This window comes from Mustelus asterias, chromosome 11, assembly GCF_964213995.1.
Source record: "Mustelus asterias chromosome 11, sMusAst1.hap1.1, whole genome shotgun sequence".
NCBI classification, from domain to species: domain Eukaryota; kingdom Metazoa; phylum Chordata; class Chondrichthyes; order Carcharhiniformes; family Triakidae; genus Mustelus; species Mustelus asterias.
In genome coordinates, this window is record NC_135811.1 from 91,962,849 (window position 1) to 91,974,652 (window position 11,804).

Consider the following 11,804-nt stretch of genomic DNA (forward strand, 5'->3'; position numbering starts at 1 on the left):
TAAATGCATGGGTTTTATATATGTATAAAACCATTGATATTAAAATAATCTCCTGTTGCTTTGAGCTACTGCGCTGAGAATTTGGATGGCGTGTAAAATTCAGGCAGCTCAGTTTCAGCAACATCTTCATTTGCAATTGACAAGGCTGATGAGTGATCCCAGTTTAAGGTGGCAAATTCTTATTCTCTAATCACTGTCCTATTTCTGGCTGGAGAGTACATATCGCTGAAGCTAAGGTGCAGGAGTCCATTGCTATCTTAATCCAGCATCACCATGCCATAAATGCCCCATTCTCCTGAGCAAAGTCTTATGGCTTGTGTCATGCATGGGTACCTGTGTTTGTGTGAATGAAAATAAGACCAAGGGAGTGAATGACAGAGCACAGTCTATATATAAAGGATGGATGGATGGAAAGTAAGTCGCAAAATTTCAGGACCAAAGTATTTAACAGATAAAATTGTCTTGAATGTTTGAATGAATTTGTGCTAGCTATGCGTAGTGCCAGCACTCTCTCCTCTGAGTCAAAAGGTTTTTAGTTCAAGACTTGAGATAGACTGTGATTCCAGGACAATGCTGAGGAAGAGCTGTACTACTGCGAACAATTTCAGATGTGAAGAGCGGGCGGGGGTGGGGGATATTGTTTCAAATCACCACCTAAAAAGCATATTTTTGGCCTCCAATTGTTCCAATCTCACCCTTGGCTTTTACATCAGGTGGGATGTACCTGTGCAAGTCTTATCCCAGGTCTAGACTGAAAGGCTTGGAGCTGAAACTCCAGAGTTAGGCCGGAATTTTACCACCTTGCCCACCATGGGAATCGTTGTGGCTGGTGGTGGTGGGGGCGTGGCGGGGGGGGGGGGGGGGGGCGGGGTGTGTGTTGGTGGCGGAACATGGAAAGGTCGATTGACCTCGGGCAGGATCTTACAGTTTTGGGATGAGCAAGGCCATAAAATCTCACCCTTTTACTGCACCCACACAAAACTATGCAGGAAATTCTGCCTGATGGTCAAGATTTATCATAACTAGATCCCTGCTCTTTTCATAACCTTTACAGCAGACACCCACTGATCTTCCTACATGACTGCAGCATGTCTTTCTGAAGACGTTGAAGAAGGATTGTAGCCTTGCAGTGCATTTCCGCACCTCTAACAGCCATGTATGCTCACTTGAGCAGAGCCGATGCTGAGATCAAACTGAGCTGCGATATTAGCCATCCAGGCTTGGCACAAGATGTACAAAGTTCTTGCCCATGAGTTGTGCCCTGCAGAAAAAGGCACCTCTGTCTATAGCACAGGAGCTTTACTTCGTTATCACTTCTTGTTTCCAGACAGTTAAATAGCAGGAAAAAGCAAGTGACAGTAACAGGATTTCATAGAAAATAGGAAACCTAGAAAATAGGTGCAAGAGTAAGCCATTCGGCCCTTTGAGCCTGCACCACCATTCAATATGATCAAGGCTGATCATGCACTTTCAGTATCCCATTCCCGCTTTCTCTCCATACCCGTTGATCCCTTTAGAAACAAGGGCCACGTACAGCTCCCTCTTGAATATATCTAACGAACTGGCCACTTCACTTCACCACATGGTTGCTTTCCTCAAGGAAATCTTCACCATGAACCATTATGTACAGAAATCACTGGAAAGGGAGTTGGCCACTCTTTCGAGTGGTTAGCATACAACTTGTGAAATGGTTGTCATTAAACGAGTCTTGAGCGGACCATGAGCTCAAGTTCTATATAACGGTGTAAGATCATATCACTAAACTATTTTGTTGAAGACTGTTAACTTATAATAGTGGGGTGGCATGGTGGCACAGTGGTTAGCACTGCTGCCTCACAGTGCCAGGGAACCTGGTTCAATTCTGGCCTCGGGTCACTGGCTGTGTGGAGTTTGCACCTTCTCCCCATGTCTGCGTGGGTTTCCTTCGGGTGCTCCAGTTTCCTCCCACAGTCTAAAGATGTGTGGGTTAGGTTGATTGGCCATGCTAAAATTGACTCTAGTGTCAGGGGATTAGCAGAGCAAATATGTGGGGTTATGGGAATAAGGCCTGTGTGGGATTGTGGTCGATGCAGGCTTGATGGGCCAAATGGCCTCCTTCTGCACTGTGGGGATTCTATGATTAGAGCTATGCACATTTTGAATGACCTTTCGTGAATTTTGAAGTCTTTTGTTCCAAAAGCAGGTGCTTAAAAAATGTTTTGATCATTACTTCTTTCAGCCTGTCTGCTGACATAACTGACCCTTGCTGAGACGGGGTCACTTTAACTTTTGGCTGTAGTAATAAATCACAGCTGGTATCCCTTGGTAGTGTCTTGAATAGAGAGGAAAATTGGCTGAGGTATTTAATGATCTGATATTGCCCACATTATGCCATGGCCAAAAGTCAAAATGTCTTCCTCGCATTGGGCACTCGCTGTGATCTGGTATCTTGTCCAAGTGCCTAGTCTTTACCTATAAATCATAGTCCTGAATGTTGAGAAGATAATCAATGACTGAGGACAATGCAGCCTTACCAGCCCATCATTTTTATGATTTGTTCACGGAATATGGGTGTCAGCATGTATCCCTAATTGCCCTCAAGAAAGTGGTTCTTGACCTGCTGCAATCCATGTGGTGTCGGTACATCGGAGTACTGTAGGTTCTGTTTCTTCTCACCTGGTGTTAAAAGGCATGCTGGTTTTAGTGAACGGTGATTAAGCACGAAACTTCAAATTGATTTTTCCTCCTACTTTGGAGGCCAATTATAGACCTCCAACCAGTTTCTGGCTTCAATCTCAAACGAAGGTTTCTAACTGGACAAAAAGCTTTTCACAATTACACAGGGCCACATTACCTACAACAGAGAAAAATGTCTGTTGTTTGTGTTGGTGTAATAGGATTCCTAAGCTTCCATGCTAAACTGGATAATGGCTTCACTCAGGTAAAGTTCCACATTGAAGCAATTCATTTTACATCGGTAAGGCAGCATGTCAGTACCTGCTGTTTATAAACTCATTGCAATGCACTGAAACAGCAGAAGATAAGCAGATGTGCAAAGATTTCTCAAATAGAAAGAGGGTAATTCGATCTTTCTAAATTAGTGTTTTTTTTGAGTAACTGTCAGGCGTTTTATTGACAGAAAATGTAAACATTGTTACTAATACTTATTGGCCAAGATTTGTGCTGGAGAGAGAGAAGAGATGATTTGATTTTTTGATTTGATTTGATTTAGTATTGTCATTGGTATACAGCAAAAAGAATTGTTTCTTGCATGCTATACAGACAAAGCATACCGTTCATAGAGAAGGCAAGGAGAAAGTGCAGAATGTAATGTAACAGTCATAGCAAGGGTATAGAGAAAGATCAACTTAATGCAAGGTAGGTCCATTCAAAAGTCTGATGGCAGCAGGGAAGAAGCTGTTCTTGAGTCAGTTGGTACGTGACCTCAGACATTTGTATCTTTTTCCCGATGGCAGAAGGTGGAAGAGAGTATGTCTGGAGTGCATGGGATCCTTAATTATGTTAGCTACTTTTCTGAGGTAGTGGGAAGTGTAGACAGTGTCAATGAGTGGGAGGCTGGTTTGAGTGATGGACTGGGCTTCGTTCACGACCCTTTGTAGTTTCTTGCAGTCTTAGATCGAGCAGGAGCCATGGGGAGATGACAGGAAATGAGGGAGAAAGGGTGAGATTATATTACTGAACTATTTTGTTGAAGACTGTTAACTTATAATAGTGGGGCAGCACGGTAGAGGAGGAGGATTGAAAAGAACAGGGAAGTAGAAGAGGGGAGAAAGAGGAATCCTGACAAACCGAGTGCCCTTCTTCCAAAAAGACATCCATTTACTTACTGTAAGCAATGCCATTGAAGATCCACTTACAAAACAACATGTCCTCCAACTTTGCACAGACAGTACGGTAGGATGCCAACTATGAATACAAAACTTTTTGAATGTGCATATTTTCTGCCTGCCATGCTTCTATGTTGGAACCACCTGATAAAGGCAAATTTCTATGTCACATTTACCAAGTATATGGAGCCTACCAGGGCAGCACGGTGGTACAGTGGTTAGCACTGCTGCCTCTCAGAGCCTGGGACCTGGGTTTAATTCCCGGCTTGGGTCACTGTTCTATGAGTAGTCTGCATGTTCTCCCTGTGTCTGCATCGGTTTCCTCCGGTTTCCTCCCACAGTCCGAAAGACGTGCTGGTTAGGTGCATTGGCTGGGCTAAACTCTCCTTCAGCGTACCCGAACAGGCGCCAGAGTGTGGCGGCTGGGGGATTTTCACAGCAGCTTCATTGCAGTGTTAATGTAAGCCTACTTGTGACACGAAAAAAGACTTAAACTTTAAAAAATATATATTCTGCCTCATTGTCAGTTTCATACACCTGATTGATTGACATACCCATTTTTACTTTTTAAAAATACATACAAGATATATATATATATATATTTATATTTCTTGGAAAGGGTTGCTGAACTACCTCAGAACTATTTTAAGATATTGTCTATCTGCCTCCTTTGCCTGCCAATTACCCACAATTTAAAATATACTATCGGAGTACTTGGAAAATACTTTGACTGAAAAGTTGCCCAACTCATGTTGGAAATGTGTCTCTTAACCATTACCCCTGAGGCCTAACTTTTTTCTTGAAGACTAGAGTTCTAGTTTATTGCCCACCTTGAACTATGTTGCAGTTTCTATAGCCTGTCATGTTCCAGGCCTTTGTTGACCTAGTGCATTTGAGGCCCTCATGTACTGTTTGCCTGTGAGGCTTACCCCAGTTTTATGGCCCTGTAACTGCTACCTCAACCAATAGCTCCCCTGCAACTAATTAGCCTATATGGTCAGTTTAAATCTGTATTTCCTTGCTTATGTCCTATCTCCTGGCGACATGTGGTCCCCTGAAGGCTGACAACTAGGGTGGCATGGTGGCCCGATGGTTAGCATTTCTGCCCCACAACCCCAGGGAGCCAGGTTTAATTCCAGCCTTGGGTAACTGTCTGTGTGGAGTTTGCATGTTCTCCTCATGTGTATGTGCGTTTTTTCTGGGTGCTCCAGTTTCCTCCCACAGTCCAAAGATGTGCGGGTTAAGTTGATGGTAAATTGCTCCTTACTGTTGGAGATTAGCAGGATAAATACATGAGGTTAAGGGGATAGGGCCTCGTTTGGATTATTGTTGGTGCAGGCTCAATGGGCTGAATGGCCTCTTTTTGCACTGTAGGGATTCTATGATTATTGTGTCCTCTGACTCAGGTAACTCAATATTCTTTTCACTTTTTTTTGATGACTTACCTTGTGGTCGAGGAAGTTTGGAAGGGGGCTTCTCTTATTACCTTTTTAGTGGATAAATTCTAGAGCAGAATGTTTGATTTGATTTGATTTATTATTATTACATGTATTGGAATAAAGTATTGTTCCTTGCGAGCTATACAGACAAAACATACCATTCATAGAGTACATAGGGGAGTAAGAAAGGAGGGAGCATAGAATATAGTGTTACAGTCACAGCTAGGGTGTGGAGGAAGATCAGTTTAATATATATAGTAGGTTCATTCAAAAGTCTGATGGCAGCAGGGAAGAATGTCAAGAGTAGAGGTGGTATCATGTGTGGTCTCCCAGGGCTCCACCCAAGTTAAAGATTTAAAAAAATTAAACCAAGTATGCAGTGCAAATGCATCTCGAACTGAAAACTGGCTTCAAGTTTGGAATGGACTCTAAAGCCAAAAATATGCTCAGAATGGATTGGGAGCTCATATCAAAACAAAATACTGTGAATGCTGGAAATTGGAAATGAGTAAGAAGTCTCACAACACCAGGTTAAAGTCCAACTGTAAGTTGGACTTTAACCTGGTGTTGTGAGACTTCTTACTGTGTTTACCCCAGTCCAACGCCGGCATCTCCATATAATTGGAAATGAGAACAGAGAGTGCTGGAAAACCTCAGCACGCTTGGCAGCAATTGCAGAGAGAGAAACAGAGTTAACCCGTCGAAGAAGAGTCGTATTCATCTGAAAATGTTTGGTGTTTCTCTCTCCTCTCAGACCTGCTGAGATTTTCCAACACTTTCAGTTTTTATTCCCTCACTATTGCAATATATTTCTCCCACTGCAATTATAACAAATTGTAGTTACAATTTACAATGTCCCAAAGTGCTTGACAGAAGCACTATCCATCAAAATTTTGACAGTGAGCCACATAAAGACAAAGATCAAATGACCAAAATGTTGGTCTAAAAGGTAGGTTATAAGAAGCATCTTAAAAGAGGAAAGAAGAGAGACAGAGAGGATAATGGAGGGATTTCCAGAGCTTGGCAGCCTCAACAGCTAAAGGCACGACTGTCAATGGTAGAGTGATTCAAATTAGAATGATTAAGAAAGCTCACCAACGCCTCTACTTTCTCAGGTGGCTAAGGAAATTCGGCATGTCCGCCCTGACTCTCACTAATGTTTACAGATGCACCATAGAAAGTATCCTTTCTGGATGTATCACAGCTCCAGCTCTGATCAAAGGCCTCAAGAAACTACAAAGAATCATAGAATCCCTAGGCTGCTGCCATCATCAAATTAGTTGTGGACAGAAAAAGGCCATTCGGACCATCGAGCCTGCACTGACAACAATCCCACCCGATACCCGTAACCCCACATATTTACCCTACTAATTTCCCTGAAACTAGAATCAATTTAGCATGGCCAATCTACCTAACTCACACATCTTTGGACTGTGAGAGAAAACCGGAGTGCCCAGAGGAAACCCACACAGACACGGGGAGAACGAGCAAACTCCACACAGACACTGATCCAAGCCGGGAATCGAACCCGGGTCCCTGGCGCTGTGAGGCAGCAGTGCTAACCACTGCACCACTGTGCCACCCGTGCCACAAATGGTTGTGAACATAACCCAGTCCATCATGCAAACCAGCCTTCCAACCATTGACTCAGTTCACACTTCCTGCTGCCTTGGAAAAGCAGCCAGCATAATCAAGGACTCCATGCACCCTGGACATTCTCTCTTCCACCTTCTTCCATTGGAAAAAAAATACAGAAGTCTGAGATCACGTAGCAACCGACTCAAGAATAACTTCTTCTCTGCTGCCATCATTGAATGGACCTATCATAAATTGAGCTGATCTTTCTCTACAACCTATCTCTGACTGTAACATTATATTCTGCATCTTCTCCTTTCCTTCTCCCCTATGTACTCTATGAACTGTATGTTTTGTCTGTATAGCGCACAAGAAATAATACTTTTCACTGTATGTGACAATAATAAACCAAATCAAAAAAATCTACCAGGATTTCACCATCTGTTTATTCAATGTCCCCAAAACATTGGGGACATTGGGGACACTGTCTTCCATCCAGCCAACCTCTACCACTTCCAAAACTGGACCCTGGAACTTCTCTTCTCCACTACTGCCAGCTCCTGGGACCCTCACCATTGCTTTGAGATTCCATCACCCAATTCACTGTGTCATCACACTCCAGACTATTCTGGCATCTGTGATGGGAATCCCGGTACATCTTCCCCACCTTCCATCCTCCACTTCTACCAGAACCAGTCAGGAAAACACCACATTCTACCAAACCTTACGTCCCCCTTTTTCAACATCCCCATAACCTAATAGCTTAGAGACGCACCCCATGCTGCACCCCATGGTAGCATTCTCCAAGGCGGCCTTTACAACACACGACAGTGCAGAGTTGCTGAGCAGAGACTGATAGCCAGGTTCCGCACACATGAGGACGGCCTCAACCGGGATCTTGGGTTCATGTCACACTATCTGTAACTCCCACAACTTGCCTGGACTTGCAAAGTCTCACTGGCTGTCCTGTCTGGAGACAATACACATCTCTTTAACCTGTGCTAATGCTCTCTCCACTCACATTGTCTGTACCTTTAAGACTTGATTAGCTGTAAAGACTCGCATTCCAATCATTATTCATTATTCTGTAAATTGAGTTTGTGTCTTTATATGCCCTGTTTGCTGTTTATGAGCAGATCTCCCACTCACCTGACGAAGGAGCAGCGCTCCGAAAGCTAGTGGCATTTGTTACCAAATAAACCTGTTGGACTTTAACCTGGTGTTGTTAGACTCCTTACTGTGTTTACCCCAGTCCAACGCCGGCATCTCCACATCATCAATTCCCAGGCACATTGGTAGCGAATATCAAACGGGAATTCAGCAGGTTGGAGCAGTGTGCATAATCTAAATGAAAAGAAAATCAGGCAGGTTCTGAACCACTTACTTTCTGATGTTCAGACTGCCCAACTGATCCTGATACAGGAGAATTACCGTACCCTCCTCTTGTCCTTAAAACAATTCCCGTAAAAGTCTAGAGTCTTAAGTAAATGGTTTAGATCATTCCCTTTAGTTTTAGTTTATTTCTTTATTAGTCACAAGTAGGCTTACATTCCCACTGCAATGAAGTTACTATGAAAATCCCCTAGCCGCCACACTCCTGCACCTGTTTGGGTACACTGAGGGAGAATTTAGCATGGCCAATGCACCTAACCCACACATCTTTAGACTGTGGGAGGAAACCGGAGCACTTGGAGGAAACCCACGCAGACATAGGGAGAACATGCAAACTCCACACAGAGTGACCCAAGCCGGGAATCGAACCTGGGTCCTTGGCGCTGTGAGGCAGCAGTGCTAACTACTGTGCCACCGTGCCACCCCAGTCATGTTTCTCATGGGTATATGGGGTACATCATAAAATTGCCTGTAGTTTGGCACATAGAAAGGATGTTAGGATGATTGTTGCAGGAAATGAGTGGTGGGGGGGGCGGGGGGTGAATTCACCAGTTTACATATGACTGCTGTAAAGTTGGACACACAGTATATGGTGATACAGTGGCACTGTGGTTAGCACCGCTGCCTCACAGCGTCAGGGACACGGGTTCAATTCCGGCCTTGAGCGACTGTGTGGTGTTTGTACATTCTTCTTGTGTTTTTGTGGGTTTCCTCTGGGTGCTCTGGTTTCCTCGCACAGTCCAAAGATGTGCGGGTTAGGTTGATTGGCCATGCTAAATTGACTCTTAGTGTCAGGACGATTAGCAGAATAAATACGTGGGGTTATGGGGTGATGCGCTATCAATAAGGCAAAAGACTACTTGTGTGCCAATACAAGTGTAGGCTTTTATTCACAACAGAATCAGGAGCAGATCCCAACAAATAACCAACCTGGACTGAACAAGGGGGAGGAGACAGCCACCTTTATACTAGGTGCCGAGGGGAGGAACTGAACTGGGAGGGGATGTGTCCAGGCATGACAAACACACAACGGTGGTCCATATAGGACAAAGGCACAACTGAGGTCCACCACATGGGAATAGGTGGGTTTGTTGTTGGTGCAGGCTCGATGGGCCAAATGGCCTTTTTCTGTACTGTGGGGAATTTATCTATCTACCAAGAGGGATAATTTATGTGACTCAACAGAACAGGAGGTTGAAGCTAATGTTTGTGTGGTTTTGTTTATAACAACTGATATCCATATAATCTCATTAGGCTGCCAATGATGACCCATTAGATAATAGTTTCCACATTCAAGTTGGAGTATTAAATTGGTTTCTTACCATTTAATAGTAAGGCTTGTTGGCATGGAGACTTAAGCCAACATATGTTTCTGACAGGAATATAATGGAATCATAAAAGCTCATTCTTAGAATTTGTTATTAAGTGGGAACCTCAAGCAAATAATAAAACGGGGGAAAAATATGATTTTACTGTTCCTAAACCTGTTGATTCTCTAGAAAATGAAATGTTCCTTCTTTATATGTTCACTGTCAAGCGAGTCAGGTCTCTGGCTATAATTGTTCTTGCTGCAAACAGTCGCCGTTGGAGATTGCATAAATTAATTCTTTTGTATCTTGTGATACAGTAATGTCACTGTAACACAGGAAAAATGTGGTTCCGAAGGCAGTGGCCACTAGCCTGAGAGTTTAAATCTACCTGGTTGAGGGTGTCAGTGAGCAGGCCGGTTGTCATGGATACAACTAGCATTTCCTGATGAGTGCTGGAGCTGCCATGTCCAATTTTCTTCGGTCTGGTAGTTTGCACTCACTCTTAAATTTATAACGTGGCTCTGAAAACGGTTACAATATATAACATGCGTGCTCTTGTTCTGCTTTATGTTGTAATTAGGTTGTAACATAGCCTCCATTACCCAATAAGTTTGGCTGGACGGCTGGTAAGTGACGCAGGCGATGCCAACAGCGCGGGTTCAATTCCCATACTGGCTGAGGTTATTCATGAAGGCCTCGCCTTCTTAACTTTGCCCCCTCACCTGAGGAGTGAGGCTCCTCAGGTTAAAATCGCCACTAGTCAGCTCTCCTCCTCAAAGGGAAGTGAAATAACTTCCACTGAGTCTGGTGTCCCTTCAACAAATCCATATTTATTTACAATAGTTAGTAATACTCAGGCAGGAAGTTCCCAGTACAGAGAATACACCCTGAGTGCCGGTAACCCAGACACTCCACGTTATATAACACTGCAGGTCTCCCGGATTGGACAGCACTAACCGCCTCAATCAGGGAGCTCATATTCTAACAGGTCCACCTAGTGAACCTTGTTAAAGTCATTATAGGAAGAACAGCCTATGATCATCTGGATCTGTGGTGACTTTACCGTTACCTTTCATAGAATCATAGAATCCCTACAGTGCAGAAGCAGGCCATTCAATCCTTCGAGTCTGCAAAAACTCTCCAACGGAGCATCCCACCCAGGCCCTATCCACGTAAACCCGTGTATTTACCCCGCTAATCCCCCTAACCTACACATCTTGGGACACTAAAGGGCAATTTAGCATGGCCAATCCACCTAACCTGCACATCTTTGGAGTGTGGGAGGAAACCGGAGCACCCGGAGGAAACCCACGCAGACACAGGGAGAATGTGCAAACTCCACACAGACAGTCACCCAAGGCTGGAATTGAACCCAGGTCCCTGGCACTGTGAGACCACAATGCTAACCACTGTGCTGAACAGTGTTTAATTGTGTTTTGAAGCTCAAAACAACTCCTGTACAGCCTCTGCTAAATGAATAACATCTCACATCCATGATGGCAGCATCACCCTGACTCCTTGCAAACCATAAGCTGATATGATTTCAGATCCATTTTCAATCCAATGTTCTTGACTTCTCTTTGATGCAAAATTTTCCTTTCAGTTTTCTCCTGAAGGTAGTGAATTTGACTGTGGTGGAATGCACCATCTATCATTAACATGGATTTCAGCTTGAATAAAGTTGAGGAGAAACTATTCCTTCCCTAACCCTATCTCTATTCCTGTTGAGGTTATTTTGGCAGCATCTCCGAACTTGATCCTCTACACCTCAATCAATTTCACCATCACCTCCAGGTCTTGACTCCCTCTGCTGGATACATGTAAAATTGTACAATATCAACTTAAGATGACATTGGTGATCCTCACTATCTTCCTTGGGTTCAATTCTGGCTTTGGGTGACTTTCTGTGTGGAATTTGCACATTCTCCCCGTGTCTGCGTGGGTTGCCTCTGGGTGCTCCGGTTTCCTCCCACAGTTCAAAGATCATAGAAACCCTACAGTGCAGAATGAGGCCATTCAGCCCATTGAGTACACCAACAACAATCTCACCTGGGCCCTTTCCCCATAACCCCACATATTTACCCCGCTAATCCCTCCAACCTACGCATCCCAAGACACTAAGGGACAATTTAGCATGGCCAACGCACCTAACCCGCACATCTTTGGACTGTGGGGCGGCGCGGTAGCACAGTGGTTAGCACTGCTGCTTCACAGCTCCAGGGTCCCGGGTTCGATTCCCGGCTCGGGTCACTGTCTGTGTG